Below are 19,434 nucleotides of genomic sequence, written 5' to 3'. Positions count from 1 at the left end.
ATGCTCAGGACCCTCCTGAAGAATGGGACAGGACCCTCCTGAAGAATAGGAATTTATTTTATGCCCAGGACCCTCCTGAAGAATGGGACAGGACCCTCCTGAAGAATGGGAATTTATTTTATGCTTAGGACCCTCCTGAAGAATTGGAATTTATTTTTATGCCCAAGACCCTCCTGAAGAATGGGACAGGACCCTTCTAAAAAATGGGAATTTATTTTATTCTCAGGACCCTCCTGAAAAATGGGATAGGACCCTCCTAAAGAATGGGACAGGACCCTCTGAAGAATGGGACAGAACCCTCCTGAAGAATGAGAATTTATTTTATGTCTAGGACCCTCCTGAAGAATGAGATGTTATTTTTCTGTTTCACCTTTTATGTTGAGTTCAGGAACATATTTTAAAAAATCAGAAATAGAAAGCCTAGGAGCCCGCCTGAAGAACAGGGTGAAGAAAAAAGAAAGTCCAGGAGCCCGCCTGAAGAACAGAGTGAACAAAATGTAAGTTCAGGATCCCGCCTGAAGAACAGGATAAGGAAAAAGGAAGTCTAGGAGCCCGTCTGAAGAACAGGGTGAAGGAGTTATAAGTCTAGGAGCCCGCCTGAAGAACAAGGTGAAGAAGTTGTAAGTCCAGGAGCCTACTCCTGAAGAATAGTGTGAACATTATCAGTTGCAAGTTCAGGAGTCCGCCTGAAGAACAGGGTGAAGACTTTCAAGATCAATTCAGAGAAAAGTCTGAAGAATGAGTCAATTGTCAAGTTCCTCTCCAATGCCAAGAGCCAACATGAAGGAACATTTCATTTTTTTTAAGATTGAACTCAGAATAGTGACTATCTCACCATTTGAGAAGTCATGAAGATTCAAGTCAAAATTTCAAAAAAAAAAAAAAAAAGGCAGCTTAGATAGGATCTTTCACTTGTATCTTCATTTTATTTATTGATATTCATTTCAATGTAAATGCAGAAGCCGTAAACCAGAAACTCGACGGAACCTGACTCGACCTCTAGCTCATTGTCTCCCCATTTTTGTCTTTTTGAACTACAAGTGACCTGATTCCCTTATAACTCGGGACATGTAGGCGATCCAAAACCAAGACTCGGTCACATCTTTTATTTTATTTTATTTTATTTTATCTTTACTTTTCGAATAATTGGTGGATCAAAAATCACCTCTTTGTCTACTTTTTTGTATAAAAACTCTTCGAGATTTCAAACAAAGAGAGGCAAAATGTAGACACGTGATTTTGACCCTCCCTGAGTTTAATATTAAAATATATATATATTATTTAATATTTATATTTGATCCGATATTATTTTAATTCTTATTTCATTTTAAAAATAGTGAAAATATATTCAAAAAAAATTACATTTTAGGGTATTTTGTTTAAATTTAATTTTAAAATAATAATAAAAAAAAATTTCAAAAATATTTTCTTTTAATGTAGATTTTGATAAATAAGCTAGTAATTTTTTTTCTTTCTTTTCTTCTCAATTATATTTTATGTTAGATTAGTTATATTTTATTAAGTATAAAAATTAATTAGTTAATATTTTTATTATTATTATTATTATTATTATTATTTATTTTATAAATAATTTATTTATTTTTATTATTATTATTATTTTTAAAAAGTGATCTTATCCTAAAAACCTACCCCAACCACCCCCTATATTATCTCAACTTCCCTAACTCCCTCCCTTAGGTTCCCCTTATATACACACGGGTAGACAACAAGAAAACTGGAAGAAGAAAAACCAAAAAAAAAAAAAAAAGAGAACAAACAAAGAAAAAACTAAAAAGAGAGACGAGAAGAGAACGGAGTCAACAAGAAAAGAGAAAAAGAATTAGAGAGAAAAGTGGGGAGGAAAACTAAGAGAAAGCAAAAGACAGTAACATAGAGAAACCAAAAGTGGACAAAAATTTTCTTTTAGAAATCATAGAGAATTTTTTTTTTCTTTAAAAATGTGGTAGACAACAAGTTGGAGTTTGACAGTTGGGTCGTAATTTCGAGTTTGTGGCTTCTTCTTTCTTTTATTGTAAATTATTTTCGCAACAGGTAACTCTCAATCCTTCTTTGCATTATGTAATATCGCCATTATACGAGAATTGATTCCATTATTATGAAGTTTCTCAAGTTTCACATGTGTTTAAATGTTCATAATTTTATATAGTTAAATCCAGAGAAAAATTCATATATTATATGATTTTTTTTGTATGCTTAACTTAATTTATTTTTCCTTAAATTGATAAGAAAATTGTTACGCACAATGTTGGTATTGGAATATAACGTGTAATATATAGTAGGTAAATGTTAGTTCAAATATTAGATCTAATAAAGGATAAATAGTAATGTGAAATACATATACGTAAGTGAATTTGGGGTCTTTAACAGTATTTCTTTTGGCTCCACATTGTTAGAGTTGAAGTTCATATAACATGAAAATGAAAGTGAAAAAAAATGCACACACATGCAGATGCAATACTTTACTCTATATATATATATGTTACTCATGCATGCAAGACAGAAAGTAGTTAATTACTAAAAAAAGTAAAAAAAAAAATATGCATACACGACCAGAGAGTTAAAAACAAAAGAAAGATAGGAATTTTGAGAATTTCGTTATAACTTCATTGATTAACTTTATCATGTGATTATGTTATTTTGATTTTTATTAAACAATCAACGAATGACTGCATTTCATATTTCGCACAGTTATCGATGAGAATGTAGATGTTGGGCAACAAAAAATTATCTTAAGGACTGGCTCTGTTCAAGTCTCTATAGTCAACACAAATTCAAATCTTGTCGTCCTTCTTTGGCACAGGGACGATGTTGGCCAACCATGTCGGATATTTTGTGACCTCGACAACCTTAGACTGGATTTGTTTTGTCACTTCTTCCTTAATCTTTAGGCTTAAATTGGGCATGAATTTCCTCATTTTCTGCTCGACTGGATCGAACTCAGAATTTATCAACAATTTATATGAGACAATGCTGGTGCTCAACCCGGGCATATCATCATAGGACCAAGCAAACACGTCGATGTATTCCCACAATAGGTGGATGAGCTCTTCCCTTTGTGGCACCGCCAGGTGGACACTGATACTGGTCTCTTTAATTTCATCGTGATCTCCCAAGTTGACTGTTTTAGTTTTTTTCAGGTTGCGGTTTTTGTGATTCTCAAATTCCTCCATATCTTCAACTAACCGTTCCTCATCATTTCCCTTCCAATCATCATCGTTCCCTTCATTTTGTTCTTTCAGGCTTTGATATGACACAACATTGGCAGGTTTTAAGCTATTGTTACTGTAATGGACAAACAAACTAAGTTAGATGATAAGAAAATAATAACAGAACATATGACTAGGAACGTTTTAGAAATAATATAGTTTTCCAAATAAATGAAGGCCTTTTCATTGAAATTTGAGAAATAATTACAAAACCATGGCTTGTAACTTGCACAAATACAAGCCCCCGCCTTTTGAAAGCAGTAAGATACGAAAATAAAGTTTTGAGATATAAAAGATGGATCGCGGGGCCTTCTCCGGATCATAACCGATTTCAAAACTATTAGTAATTGCCCTTTCATCTACCACGACGGGCGACGGGTTATGAGTGGAGTGGAGGTTCAATTCTGTAGGGCCTCTCCTAGCGCAATCTGCTTCGCCCCGCTGGACTCTGGGAGATCTTCTGGTACAGAATTGTATCCTTCAAACAAATCTCCTATCCCATCCCCAAGACCATCATCATCTGACATCTCTCATATGGGAAATGACAGGAATAGGAGTGGCAAGGGCCTAAACAGACTCTTTTCTAGCCCATCCTCAATGCTATCTTTTCTGGTAGGCTGATACCCTAACCCATGCTTAGAGCTTCTCTATGGGATCACAATAGGCTTGATAATTCCTTGTAAATTCTTGCCCAAGCCTCGACCAGGTTCGAACCCATTTCTTAACATCACAATTGCAATCAGAAGGCATTGATATTTTGGGTGTCGAATCTCTTTCCACATCATTTACAATTTCCACTGTATAGAAATTGCTACCTTTTGGAATATATTCAATCACCGGCACATAACCATTGGGACGGTCTGCTCGACTTCCTTCTCCTTGGATAACTACTTCATGATCTTTCTAAATGAACTTCAATAATTGATGAAGGGGTGATGAAATTGCCTTTGCCCCATGTATCCATGGTCTTCCCAAAAACAGGTTGTAGCTAGGATGGATATCCATAACATGAAACTTAGTCTTAAACTCAACAGGCCCCATTTGGATGTGCAAATCGATCTCTCCTATGGTATCACTCTGCCCTTCATCGAATGCTCTCACATTTATGTGGCTTTGACGAATCTTCCCCAAATCATAGCCCATTTGGACTAACGTGGAGAGGGGAAAAATATTCACACCAGATCTGTCATCTATTAATACCTGATTAATTGCATAATCTCGATAAATGACGGTGAAATGCATGGCTTTGTTGTGCATTGCTCCTTCAAACGGCAAATCTTTGTCACTAAATGATATATGATGGTTCCCCACAATATTCCCTATCATCACAACCAGGTTCTCAACAATCGTTCCTACGGGAACATACGCTTCCTCCAAGACCTTCAACAGAGCCTGTCGGTGGTGTTGCGAGCTTAATAATAGTGCCAAGACAGAGATTTAGGATGGCATTTTCTCCAAGTGTTTGACAATTGAGTAATCCTTTGGTTGCATACGCTTCCAAAATTCGTCAGCCACTCCTTCAGTGATTGGCCTTTTCTGTGAATCTTTCTTGTTGGTCAATTCCCCAGGGATGTAACATCGTCCTGATCGTGTCATCCCCTAGGCAGCGGCGATTTGCACAATAAATTCCTTCTTTGGAAGGGGAGCGTACACTTGAGTCGGTGCAGTCATCACTATAAATGGGGCTTTCTCACTGATACTTAAGGCAACCATAGCTTTCTCTATCTTTCCTACCTCTTCCGCCCTTTTACACTTTTCAGAGTTCACCTGGGTAATGGTCTTGCCAAATGCCCATTCGCCTTCTATTTCAATTATGTCAACTGTAGATCCCCCATGGTTAGGCAGTGGATTACTACTAACATTTGGAGTATGTGCCTAGACTGTGATGACCTTTTGATCAATCAGATCTTGGATTCTGTGTTTCAAGATAAGACAATCCTCGGTACTATGCCCTGCTACCCCTGAATGATAGGCACAATTTTAATCAGGGTGATAAAACTGGGAGCTAGGATTGACAGGCTTTGGCTGTACTGGTTGCAAATGACCAGTATTCTTTAATCTTTTAAATAATTGGGTGCGACTTTCAGTTAGTGGGGTGAAGTTTTGAGAAGGTTTCTATTCATGGTTTGGACGCTGGGGGTTATACGGGCTTCGGTTTGTAAGAAGGGGTACTTTTTGGTAATTTGGAGGTGTTTGGAATTTGTTCGATTATTTGGGGGAGTAGTTTGGAAATGAGACTGATAATTTGGAGGTGGAACTGGGTATTGGGGAAAGATATTTAGTTGTGGAGCTTGGTATGATAGTGGGATGTTTGGGAGTGGAGTTTGGTATTAGGGGTGGATGTAGAATATGTCCGGAAGGTTAGGTAATGGTGGGGAAGATAAAATATTTCTAGAGTTTAACCGTTGTTTCGATTTTGTAACAGAATTGATAGAAACCCCACCTACCTCTTCCTTCTTCTTCTTAGAAAACATGATAGTTCCAAATGATGTCGGGGTTTTGGCAATTTTTTCTATCTGAATACCTTCTTCCTCTAATGATTCTCCTATTTTTCCCAAATCTGCAAAGGTTGCTCTGATAGCGGACACCATCCTGGTATAATATTCTCCTTCTTGAGCGTGAGAGAACACGGATACCATTTCCTCCTCAGGCATGGGGGGTTGCACTTTGGCAGCTTCTTTCCTCCAACGAAAAGCATAATCTCAAAAAATCTCAATGCTCTTTTGTTTAATCCGATCTAGTGAATACCAATCAGGGACTATTTCAATGTTGAATACGAATCGGTCAAGGAAACTCTTGGCCATTGTCTTCCAACCAGTCCACCTTTTCGGCTCCTGAGACATGAACCACTCCAAGGCTTCACCATTCAAACTTTGACTGAATAGGCGTATTAATAACGCCTCGTTTTTCCCTATCCCTACTAGTTGCTCGTAGTACCTTCTTAGATGGGACCTTGGATTTCCGGTACCGTCAAACATCTCAAACTTAGGAACCTTGTATCCTTCTGGTAGGTCTACTCCTAGGTGAACAAATAAATCATCATACCCCAAACCATCATGGTCCTTGGACCCGTGAGACTCTTTGATCCTCATGATCTCTTCTTGCATGACTAGTAAATTCCTTTCATGTTGTGCCCTCCATTCCTTCTCCCTCTCCTCGTAATAGTCCTTCTCGGGGTTAGAAAGGGGTTCATAAATATCAGGGGATATGATGGCTTGAGGAGGATTTGGAAGGAAGGCTTGATTTTATAGATAGAGGGAATTTGGTTTGCAAGAGGGGAGAATGTTTTGGAAATTGGGAAGGTTATGTGGGCCTTGTAAGTAGTTTGGTGGAATATGAGAGGGATTTTGCGGATTTGGAAATGAATTTGGTGGATTCGAAGGTAGGTTTGCCATATTTTGTGGATTTGGGAGTAAATCTTACGAATTTGGGAATGCATTTTGTTGATTTGAGAATGTGTTTTGAGGGTTTGGGAATGGATTCGAAGACGAGTTCTGTGAGGTTGCGGATGGATTTTGTGGATGGTAGGCGTCTGGATTAATTTCACGATTAGTGTTTTGGACAAATGGAGGAGAAGAGCTGAATGATACATTAGTTGGTTGGTCCCCGAGAATAGGGGTACTGAGGGGAGGGATTTGGAGTGGAGTCCCGTGTCCCCCCGAAGCAGGGGCATTGACAGTGATGGCCAAGTTAGCCAATTCTCGAGTGCGATTTATTTCCTCCTGAAGCAATTCTAATTTTCTTGCAAGTTCTGCAATCATCTCATTCTGTTCCGCTATTACATTATACCGGATAGCTAGCGTGCTTTCTTCGTCATTTCCTGTTATTTTTGAATGATGGTCCGAGAATGGGATTTTCTGTGCTTTCGATCGGGTGAAGTAGGGATGTTCTGCCAATTTATCAACACGGAGTAATTTCTATTATCTGCAAAGTAAAACAACTCAAAGGCAAATGTGTTAGTTTCCGTATGTGATAAGTAATGCAAAATATTTGACAGGAAATAATCACATAGAATTGTTTGAGTCATAGCCAAATTCATCCGTAGGTCATAGTGGATAAACTTGCCTTTGATCTCAACCAACGCATATAAGCACATAAAATAGTTATATCACACAAGACATTAAAATAACGCGTATCCTAATTGGGGTGACCCTTTTTGAGCCAAGGGTTCAGGCCTAACGATTTTTTGAAAAAAAATATATGATTCCTCAAAGTCAATCCATTAACCCCCAACTCATATAGACACAAAAAGGGCATAAATACCTACAAAAGATAATGAAAGAGGGATACAATTTTTAGGGAAAGGGGGAAATAACATGAAAGAAGATAAGTTCCCGCGCAGGGGAGAATAGAAAAGCTAGCTACTGGAGGATTCTTCGTCTGCTTTTGCCTTCTTTGCCTTGTTTACCTCATGTGCTATTTGATACCTATTGATGATAAGGTGACTCCCGCATAATTATGCCTTGCAGTCGTAAGTCATTTCTCCTATGCTGTCGAGTTGGGAGGCCATGCTATCGTCCAAATCGATTAGGCATTGCCTAGCATCATCAACGTCTTGCCTAGATCTTTTCAACTCTTCCCTCAATGTATGTATGGTCAAATCGTCTTCTATATGCATCTGCCGGTGCGCAATTTCACTTTTCTGGAACTCATCTTATAGCCTGTGAAGCCGAATTTGATGCTCGGATTCTACATCTACAACCCGAGTGGGCACATTTGATCTCGGATTCAATGTTTCGGCGAGGCTCTTTTTCAACCATTCCTTGTAAGTGTCGCAGACTTCAGGTTCATACCCTATACGGAAAGAGACTTCTACCCACTTTTTCCTTCTCCATCCATTTATCATATAGTCTTTGAGCGAGGGCTTACTTTCATCATATTCGGTAAAGAATCTGAGCATAGAATTGATTTGAGGCGTCTCCTATTTGATCTCGAATTGCCTAAGAACTCTGCCAGGATTATAGTGGCGGGTTCCCCTGAGACCCAGGAGCACTAAAAAAGGCCATTCGCCCCCTTGAATAATGTATTTCCCTGAACGAAGATAGTTAAGGGACCATTAGGCATCGCCATCTCTTAATTCTCCAAGAGTCTTAAACCAAAATTCGTGGGATGCTTCCCTTTTGAACTTGTGTAAAAATAACCACATGTCGTGCGATTCTAGCAGATTTCTCCTTGTTTTGTGATCAGGTTGTGCCATTCTAGGATTTTTCACCAAATGCATCATCATCCACCATTATAATATAAGGTTGCAGCCTTGAAAGAAACTATTCTCAACTTGACATCTTCCTAAAGCGCGATATATGTCAGCGACAATCATGGGGGCTAAGTTGTGGAATACTTTTTTAGAATTGTATTCCATTCCAAAGAAGAGTGCATGGGACACTGTGATAACCCTCGGATGAATTGTGCCATTTTTTCCCCTGCGGGAACAGCATAGTTCCAAGTAGGCCTACCGCGAATGCAAAAGCTCTCGTTTCCTTCCATTTTGCTTCTGACTCCAATTTATGCCCAAATTTATGAAAAGAGTTGAATCTTCCGAACCGACGGTACAACTTATGAAAAGTGATATTTGCTCCATCCCGTTCTCCTAGCTAGGTGTCGTCACTAGTTAAAAATGTTTCCTTGATCTTTTGATGATCCCACACATCCGGGACTAAAATATTCCTATCCGGTGTCTCCTTTCTCTTAAAACACATTTTCGTACCCTCGTAGAAAATCAATACCTCTTCAATGGTGGGGGTCAATTCAACATCCCCGAAGCGAAATAGCATGTTCTGATCATCCCAAAAAGTTGTTAGTACATGGATCATTTCGGTCTAAGCATCCATCTCGATCAAAGAAGGAAGATTCCCAATGTGTGTTCTAACAATCTTTCTCTCTTCTGTACCCATGTAATCCCACCATAGTTTCAGGTAATCGTCGGGTTTGGTGACCATCTTGAACTTTTCACGAGAATGCAATTGAGCCATATCTACATAAAAGAAGACAAAATAAGCCTTTCCCCGACCCCAAAGGATAATGGACTGAATTTAGACAAGCATATATTTCTTCAACACATAAGCATGGTTCGTCTGTGATTGACTCAGGGTCAAATAGACATAGGGAAGGTTTTCTAATGGGCCCAATACCCTGCTCAAATATTGGGTCGTCCTAGGCACATGCCTAAAATAGGGTTTTGGTTTCGTTCTATCCTCGGTGTCTAGAGTGGGCTTGGACACTGGTTCTCAAGCGGACAACTTGAGTTTGAAAATACGAACAGCGTCAGATGACTCACGTGCTGATAAACTGTTCGTATTTCTAACATATTTTGGAATTGAACATCAAGGGCTGGGACATCCACGAAACCCCAAAACAGTTTATAAGATGCAGGAAATGCTATGAGATGTGATAATTAAACTTTACATAATCGAAACACATAAACACATAAACAGTTAATCAAAGACAAAATAAAACATTTGGTTAGAACCTAGTTAGATCCCCAGCAGAGTCGCCATTTCTGTTTTTGCGGAGAAATTTCGACTTTTTGAAAGAGAGTCACCACTTAATTTTGAAAAGGAATTAAGAAACCTTTAGAGAGTTACTTAAAATGATTCGAAACAGGAAAATTATTTTAAGTTAGAGATTCCGAGTAAGTGGTTCCTATTAACGTTTTAGGAAGGTGTTAGGCACCAAAAATGTTCGCTAACTTGCGGTTATCCGGACTGTTTGAAACGTCTTTGATTAGCTTCTGAAATTTGATTTGTTGAGAAGTGATTGATTTTAGAAATATTTTGAAAGTTTGCAAAGATTAGTTTCTAGCGAACTCATTAGGGGATTTGACTAGGTTCGTAAAAGGCATGCAAAACAAATAATCAAAAGAAAGGGAAAGGGAGGAGAAGTAATGATTTAGGCTTTGAAGCCCAAACTGTTAAACCTGTCCTAATCTAGTTGGGTTTTCAACCCATTTTCCTCTCACCTGTCCTATTTCTATGTTTCCGGGCCTTTTAGCTCGAGTTTTCACTTCACCTGTATTAAATACAACTTTGGCTTTGAGACCCAAATGGATGAATAAACAAATAAAATAAGCAATAAATAATAAAAACAACACTAATTAAACAAAATGAAATAGTAAATGAGACTTTTGTCTCTTAGCCGCTTCAAATATGGGACTTTAATCCCTTCTGCTTCTTCCACCTCCTTATACCCATATACCACGCGATGGATACTTGGAAATTCTTTTGGAACCAACTTGGGGTTTTAGGGGCCCCATGGCCCGTGATAGATATGCATAGGCAAGGGAGTCCGTATAGGACTCAATCGTATCCACATGCAAAAGAAAAAGCAAAATAATTAATCTACATCAGTTATCATTTAAATGATTACTAAATTATCGTTATAAAAAAAACGCCAAACCAATCTACTAAAGGCAACTTCACATCATGCGTCGTGCATAGAAACCAACAACAATAACCACGAAATCGATGTATCCCAAGCACAGAACGTACGCGATCCATACCGCTATCTCAAATAGGGGATGAAGAGGAACGGTTCCTAATGAACCTCAGCCCACAAAAGAATAGGTTAACTTAAGGAATTGTAGCAGCAGGGATATCAAGAGCAGGCTATAATAAGGATAAGCATACTCAACCCAATCAGAATTTGCATCATGAAATATAAATCTAGTTTGATCTACTGTAAACAATCCCCTGAACTGACTACCAATAGTAAAACAGGTACACCTCATAAGCATGAATAACAGGAAATACTCTTAGCAGTTTACATTGACTCTAATCCACAGACTAAGCAAACTATGACTAAGTAAATGGCTTCAACCAAGTTAGAATTAGTATCGCAGACTAAGCAAACTATGACCAACCCGTACTTATTATAATGCAAGCTAAGCAAACCACCACCACTCAAATGAATTTAAACACGATGCAATTAAAATCATATAACACTCTCAAAGCAAGCTTCTAGACATATAAATCATAAACTTTATTTTCCTACCGGACCTTAGTTCGACACAACCACCTTATTTTAAATCAGGGAAAGCGTCGCGTTATGCCAGACAAAGACTTCGCGTTACTTAATATGTTTGAAAATATATCTTTTTACTTGAAAATAAGAAATCGATCTGTGCAAATATAAGCATATTTAGACCTTTTACCACAGAACTTTGACACAGAGTCATCTAGATCGCACACAACCACCTGAAACTATTCAATTGAGATTAAATCTTGGGACCTTGACACCAAAACCAGCTATAACGACATATCATTAGCCCAAAATCATTACGCAAACCCAAAGTTCGAATCATTATTGTGTAAACATCCTTAACAAAACTCTAGTAACCCAAAATCTATTAAACTTGCTCAAGGCACTCAGCTTTACTCCAAAAAGATAGCTACCATGATAACCATCAAACCAAAACTATTCAACAGACTCCAAGCAAGAGATTTGATTATGAAAACAACTTAACAAAATACCAACAGCCCGATACAAAATCAAAGCATGAATCTTTGTCACGGAACCAACTATTCATCTCAAGCAGTAGAGTCGCATAACAAATTCATCAGTAATAGCAAGAATAAATGACAAATTTCAAATCTAAGGTGAAACCAACAAAGATTGCATATAGGCAATCACGGCAAAGGTTATCCAATTATAACGAACGCGACCAAATATTGTCTTCTCTAAAGAGAAAAGAATCCTACGGCTTTTTGGGCCTCTACAGTAGACAACCCAGCCTCATTCATTTCAAACAGATAAACTACTTCTACGAAGAAAAGGGGGATGAAGCAGGAAACAACAAAATTAAAAGGGACGAGCATGCGTTTACCTTTTTCAGGGCGGCAAAATGGGATGATGAGCTATCAGCACAGTTATCACCGTTGGGAGCTTGATGTTATCAGCTCGGAAAGCTTCGAGCCACCCCAACCTTCCTCGGAAAGAATAAGATTTTATGCTTAAACAAAAATATACTAGTTTTTTTGCTCAGAATAGATTTTTCCACCTTCCGAGACTTGCTTCAAATTGCTCTACCGTTACCCTTTTATAGGAGAGGGGAGGGGTTGCTTTTTGTGCTCCCACTGATGTGGGATAAAGAAAAATCAGGGACCAATTTGGAATTCTTTGGTGGAGATTTTGAATTTTGAATTAAGATCAAGATCCCTAAATATCCAAAATTCTTTTCAATCAAATCAAAAACGTCCACCTCTGTACTTGCATGGTACAAAATTGAAATTGTGAGGTGGGAACAACCATTTTTAAGGACATGTCGCCAATTTTGGATTCTTCTAGAACCCAGACAGCTCAACAATTATAAGCAAAGAAAAGGATATTGGGATTAACGTGGAAAGAGGAAAATCAAAATCGAGTTTCTCCGGGTCGGGTTGTCGGGCATAGAGCTACTCGTGAAAATTGTTGAACTGTTGAGTTCATCAAAATCGGGTCGCCGGCGCAGGTATTGGAGTCGCCGGTATCGGGTTGTCTATTGTTGACGGGTTGGCTTTGGTTCTAGTTGACGGTGGACGTCGGTATAGGGGCATTGGATTTGGGTTGAGAGGAGTTGTTGTTTGTTGATGTTGCTTTTGATGTTATGGCTAGATTTGTCATGGTTGATGTTGATGTTACAAGGAAGAAAAGATATTGGGCCGGATCAGAAAAATTTTGGGCTGAAATTGCTTTTGTTGTTGGGCCGGCTTGGTTTATTAATTGGGTTAAATATTGGGTTATTTAATAACCCTAATAAATCTAATTGGGTTATTAAATAAACCTAATTAAACTAATTGAATTATTAAATAACCCTAAATAAACTTAATTATATTATAATAATCATAATTAAATTTAATTAGATTAAAAAGAACTCTAATTAAATTTAATCAGATTAAAATAATCTCAATTAAGAAACGGTGACTTTTGGGATCAAGATTGAATTACAATTTAAACGACTTATTTAAGTTATAACCAAATTGAATATCTATTGGTCAATTGCATTACAATTGGGCCAATTTGATTTCAATTAAGGTCATATTTAATTCGTTTGCTAAATTGAATCGCAATTTGGCACAAATCAAGTAACAAATTAACCTTGAGTTTCTTAATTTGATAAGACTCCAACAAATATTCCTCCAAATAAAATATTTTGAGAGTAAAATATATTTAAAACCAAGATTTTATCCCTTCGGATTAACTTTCAAGTTTAATCAATAAAAATCTAATTTTAATGAACACGTTCATTTAAATAACAAAATGTATAATCGTCAATTAAATAATAAAAGTGAATTGAATAAGTTTTTAAACCAACATTTATTTGAACAAAATAATTGTTGTGAATTTATTTTAAAATTGAAGAAACTCAAAATTAAATTGGATTGTGGAGGGCAAAAATTAGGTGTCAACAGAGATAAGTCAATAAAAACGACCGTGCTAGAACCACGGGACTCGAGGGGTGCCTCACACCTTCCCCTCGATCAACAGAATTTCTTACTTGGTCTTCTATTTTCGCAGACCACAACAAAGAGTCATTTTCTTTTGACTAGGGATTCAAAAAGGTGACTTGGAACACCATAACTCAATTCTAAATGGCGACTCTAAAAATGATAAAAATAATCCCTATTCAAGACCGTCACTTTAATTGGAAAAACCCTTCGACCTTGACTCGGCCTTCGAGCGAAAAAGGGGTGTGACAGGTTTCAAGGGCTTTGTGAACATGTCTGCAACCTGCTCTTCAATTCTGCAATAGATAAGACTAATATTTTTCTCTTTAGTTAGATCGCGCAAGAAGTGATACTTCACATCTATATGCTTACTCTGTCCATGTTCAACTAGATTCTTTGAAAGATTAATCGCTGAAGTATTATCACAATAGATTGGCGTTGGTCCTTCCTGCTTAAAATGAAGTTCTTCAAGGATGTTCCTCAGCCAAACAGCTTGATTAGCGCATGACGCTGCAACAACATACTCTGCCTCTGTGGTCGACAAAGTAACAATAGGTTGATTTTTTGAAGACCAAGAAATAACTCCAGACCCCAACATAAAAGCATATCCCGATGTACTTTTCCTGTATTCAAGATTTCCGGCATAGTCACTATCAGTGTAACCAACCAAATGTCTAGTTGCTTTCATCTGATAAAAAATTCCAAAGTCACTGGTACCATTCAAGTACCACAGGATCCTCTTAGCAGCTTGTAGATGCATTTCTTATGGACTCTCCATGAACCTGCTAATGAGACTTACAGCGTGCATAACATCAGGCCTTGTTACCGTCAAGTACATCAAGCTTCCCACAATTTGTTTGTATAAAGTGTTGTCCACTTTTCTTCCTTCAGGTTCTTTGACGAGCTTCAGACCTTTCTTCATTGGTGTGCTCACAGTGTTGTAGTTTTTCATCTGGAATCTGTCCAGAATATCTTGCACATATTTCTTTTGAGAAATAAAAATGCCATCAACAGATTAATTCACTTCTAGACCCAAAAAATAATTCATTATACCCAAATCTGGCATGTCAAACTCAACCATCATGGACTTCTTAAAATTCTCAATCATGGGCAGATTACTTCCGGTATAAATTAAGTCATCCACACATAAACACACCATTAAAACCCCTGCACCTCTATGTTTTATATAAAGAGTATGTTCATATGGACACTTTCGAAATCCCTCCTTTAAAAAAATAAGCATCTATACGACTATACCAAGCTCTTGGAGCTTGTTTTAGTCCATACAGAGCCTTTTTAAATCTAAACACTTTATTCTCAGCACCAAATTTCACATCGCCAGGAGGTTGTTCGATAAATACCTTTTCTTGTAGTTCACCATGTAGGAAGGCAGACTTTGCGTCCAACTGGAAGATTTTCAAGCATTTTGAGCAGCTAAAGCAATCACCAATCTTATGGTATCTAATCGAGCAACGGGAGAATACACCTCTTCGTAGTCAACACCATATTCTTACTTATAGCCTTTTGCTACTAAGCGAGCTTTAAACTTGTCAACCTCTCCGTTTTCCTTCAGCTTTATTTTGTAAACTCATTTGACACCGATGGTTTTCTGATTTTCTGGAAGATTTGTCAACTCTCAGGTATCATTTCTTTCAATTGATCCAATCTCCTCATCCATGGCTTGCTGCCACTTTGGATCTTTGACGGTATCAGTGAAAGATATAGGATCATGATCTGAAAACAAAGAGAAATAACTGGTCATATTTCTAGATTTACTGATCCCATATACCTTATAATCTTCCATCCAGCTCGGTGCACCTCTGCTACATTGAGGACATTCATTACTGAAGTGAGCATCACCTGATTCATGTTCAACACCTCCAGCGTCTTGTACTGTTGGACTTGCTTGTGAACTGATCTCCAAAGACCGTTCTGGTTCTTCATCTTCTTTAACAGAAAAGGGAAATTATTGAAACGAACTATTGTCGCTCTATTTCCAGATTGTTTCTTCGTCAAAAACAACATCTTGGCTAATAACAATTTTCTTGGTAATAGGATTGAACAAGCGGTAAGCCTTTGATTTATCGTTAACACCAAGGAAAATGCATTTTTGACCTTTATTGTCCAACTTCTTCCTTGCAACATCTGGAATATGGGCATATTCTATACACCCAAAAATCCGAAAGTACTCAACATTTGGTTTACGCCTGCTCCAAGCTTCATAAGGTGTCATATTTTGAATAGAGCTAGTAGGACATCTATTTAATAAATGAATGCTCTAATGATCTGCTTCTGCCCAAAAGTCTTTTGGTAAGCCACTTCTCTTTAAAAAACTACACCATATCAAGAATTCTCCGATTTTTCCTTTCACACACACCATTCTGTTGAGGTGTGTAGGCTGTTGTAAGGTGTCTTTTAATTCCATGCTTCTCACAAAATTCTACAAATTCTAGTGAGTTGTATTCACCACCCCGATCAGTCCGCAAACATTTAATTTTACAACCAACTTCATTTCAACAAACACTTTAAACTTCTTAAAAGTTTCAAATGCTTCTGATTTTTCTCTTAAGAAATAGACCCATGTATTTCTGGTATAATCATCAATGAAGCTAATGAAATAGCATTTACCTCCATTATACGTAGGACTTATCGGACCACAGATATCTGAGTGCACCAACTCCAGCACCTTCTTTGCCCTCCAAGACTTTCCTGATGGAAATGATTCGCGATGTTGCTTGCTAACTACACACTCTTCACATACTTCATCGGGAGATTCAAGTTGCGGAAGACCTAACACCAACTGTTTTTGCTTTAAATACTTCAGGCTTCCAAAATTTAAATGTCCATACCAAAAATGCCACTTCCAGGCATCCTCTTTAATTTTGGCAGAAAGACAAGATTTTATGAAGTTGTAAAGATATAAAGGAAACAAGCGGTTTGACTACATGTTAATCTATGCGATTAACCCCAAACGAGGATCTTGTATCTTACAAAAGCCACCTTTATATTAAGTTCATATCCCTTTTCTTGAAGTTGCCCGATACTAAATAGATTTGTTTTCAACGTAGGGACATAAAGCACATCACCTATGGTATGAATGGAGTTGTTTTTGGTTGAGACTTTTACCTTTCCTTTTTCTTGAGCAGAGACCACATAATTATCTCCAAATCTCACGGTATCTTGAAAAGTTTCATCCAACTCTGAGAATGCCTCTTTCTGCCCACACATGTGATTACTGCAGCCAGTATCGAGATACCACAAATTCGAGGGAACTTTCTCTTTGGAAGTATACGCCATCAAAAGTGAAACCTCCTCTTCTTCTTCCTTTGTTTCCACGTCTTCCTTTCTTACTGCAAAATTAGATATACCACCACGATTCTTACTTAAATTGGTACGATACTCAGATTGGTAGTGTCCAAATCGATGGCATCGATAGCATACAACTTGATACTTGTCACGTCTTTCAACTTGAGACTTGTCGCGTCTTTTTTCCTTTTCCTGGGAATTTCCAGCTTTGTTTTTCTCCCCTTTCTGGTGACAATTTTTTCCTTTCCACTTGTCTTTCTCTGGATCTCTTCCTTTTGAAGACATCACTGTCTTCAATGCTACTTCATCCTTGTCTTGTTGGTTTAATTTTTTCTCATGAACCAACAAAGAACCTTGCAACTCGTAAATAGAAAGAACATCAACATCTTTGGATTCTTCAATGGAGTAGATGATATAACTTAACTTTGCAGTCATCGAGCGAAGTATTTTCTCAATGATCGTAACATCCTCTAGTTTTTATCCATGAATTCGCATTTTATTTGCGATAGCTAAAACTTTAGAGAAATATTCTATTACCGACTCACCACCTTGCATACGTAGAGCCTCGAACTCACCACGAAGTGCTTGAAGCTGCACTCGTTTCGCCTTCGCCGTTCCTTGAGCGATCAATAGCCTGAAAAAGGTAATTCTTTGCCTTGAGATCTTTTAACCTTATTCTGTCTTCTGTGCTTCCGACAAGGCAGTACCAGTGGCTAGCTCTTGTACACCAACACTCACAACTGGCCAAAACTCTTTGGACCTAAGAAAGTTCTCCATCAACATACTCCAATGGTCGTAATTACCATCGAAATGTGGAATAGCGGGATGAACAAAATTTTCAATGGTCATTGTTTTGTTGCTGCAATAGTACTCCAAAAAAGGAAAAAAACTTTTTCTGGCTCTGATACCAAATGATAGAAAAATACACTACAGCAGCAATGAAAAGAAAAAGACTCTGCAAGTGTGGAAATTTACTCTGTATTCAAGTTACAAAATACTCTGTTACAAGGGTCTTAAATAGATAAAACTAGGTAGCAACAGAACACGTTTATTCTCCTAAGAAATCTGAATCTAAAAACTGACTTAACGTTAACTTGTAGCATAAAGACTAGGAACAACTTATTGACTCCTAAATAAACTCAACAACTAAACTACTAAGTGACCCACAAAGCTGGTCACGTCGCTAGTCATGTTGTCAACATCGATCTGCTTAATAATTTGCCTATTTTATGGATTTGCGTAGTTTATGTGGTGGTTTAACATTTTTTTCTACCTTTAATTCTTGATATTTTGGATATTTGGATTGCCTCTGTTTTGTTCACATTTCGATGACTTTAACACCTTTTTATGGTTCGTGTTGCTCTATTACTATATTATATAAATTTTGGGGTTGTGTAGTTGTTGCTTCCACCCCTTTATTAATTCTGGATATGCTTGCTAATATATTATACTGATAATGGACAGATACTACATTATTTTTGGCCAATAAAAATTATTATTATTAATTTTGAGGCCTTCGTAAACAAAAAAAAATGGACTTTACGTTAATAAATGCATAATAGAGAAATATTTTTGGGCAATGACGAAACTTTTATAACATCACGACAAAACAAAAAAGGTTTTGTGATTCGTATCTTGGCGAGGCGATTTAGGACGGCCGATTAGTCGAGCAACCATTTCGCAGTAATGGCGAATCTAAAACTTAATCCAAGCCCACACGTATTTAAAATTTAATTTGAACCCCCTTTTTAACAAAAAATTACATTTTTTACATACCTTTTTTAATTTATTTTTGATAATTATTTATTCGTTACTAACATTTTTTACAAGTGTTTATACAGGTTATTTGGAATACTCGTCGGGAGTTGCATTCAAAGATGACCTTTTAATTTTGCATTGTTTTTTATATCCTTGTATTTGTACAAATATTATTATAGTAAAATTTTATTTTTTGGGGCGTTGGGCGGGAATGCTTTTATACATAATTTCATCGCTTTTAGGCAAAACTTAACCCGTTAATATTTATATAAAATAATTAACTTTATCAATTAATTCATACGTTTACATGTTACATAATCTTTTCTTTAAAACAAGTTTTCTTATTTCGATTTAGTACATATAGTAATATAATTTTGTTTATACTTTTACAAAACATATATTATTTTATTACACTTAAATAAAAGAGTCAGGTTAATTAAGTAATTTATAAATTTTGTAGTCTTTTCTTCTCAAATAAATTTTACTTTTCTTTATAACTTTAATCAAATAAAAAATATATTACTTGTAAATACATTTCTTTGTATGACATATTATAAAATACCTTTCTTTTTCATGCATTATAAAATGCTTTTCACATGTATTTACACATTTTATTTATACATATCTTGTACATATTTTATAATAATATTTTATTTATTTATATACATATACCTTTACATAATTTTAAATATTTATATTCTTAAAGAATTACTTTATAATTAAAT

This window comes from Capsicum annuum, chromosome 3, assembly GCF_002878395.1.
Source record: "Capsicum annuum cultivar UCD-10X-F1 chromosome 3, UCD10Xv1.1, whole genome shotgun sequence".
NCBI classification, from domain to species: domain Eukaryota; kingdom Viridiplantae; phylum Streptophyta; class Magnoliopsida; order Solanales; family Solanaceae; genus Capsicum; species Capsicum annuum.
The sequence above is the reverse complement of the archived record's forward strand: the minus strand, read 5'-3'. Positions refer to the sequence as shown.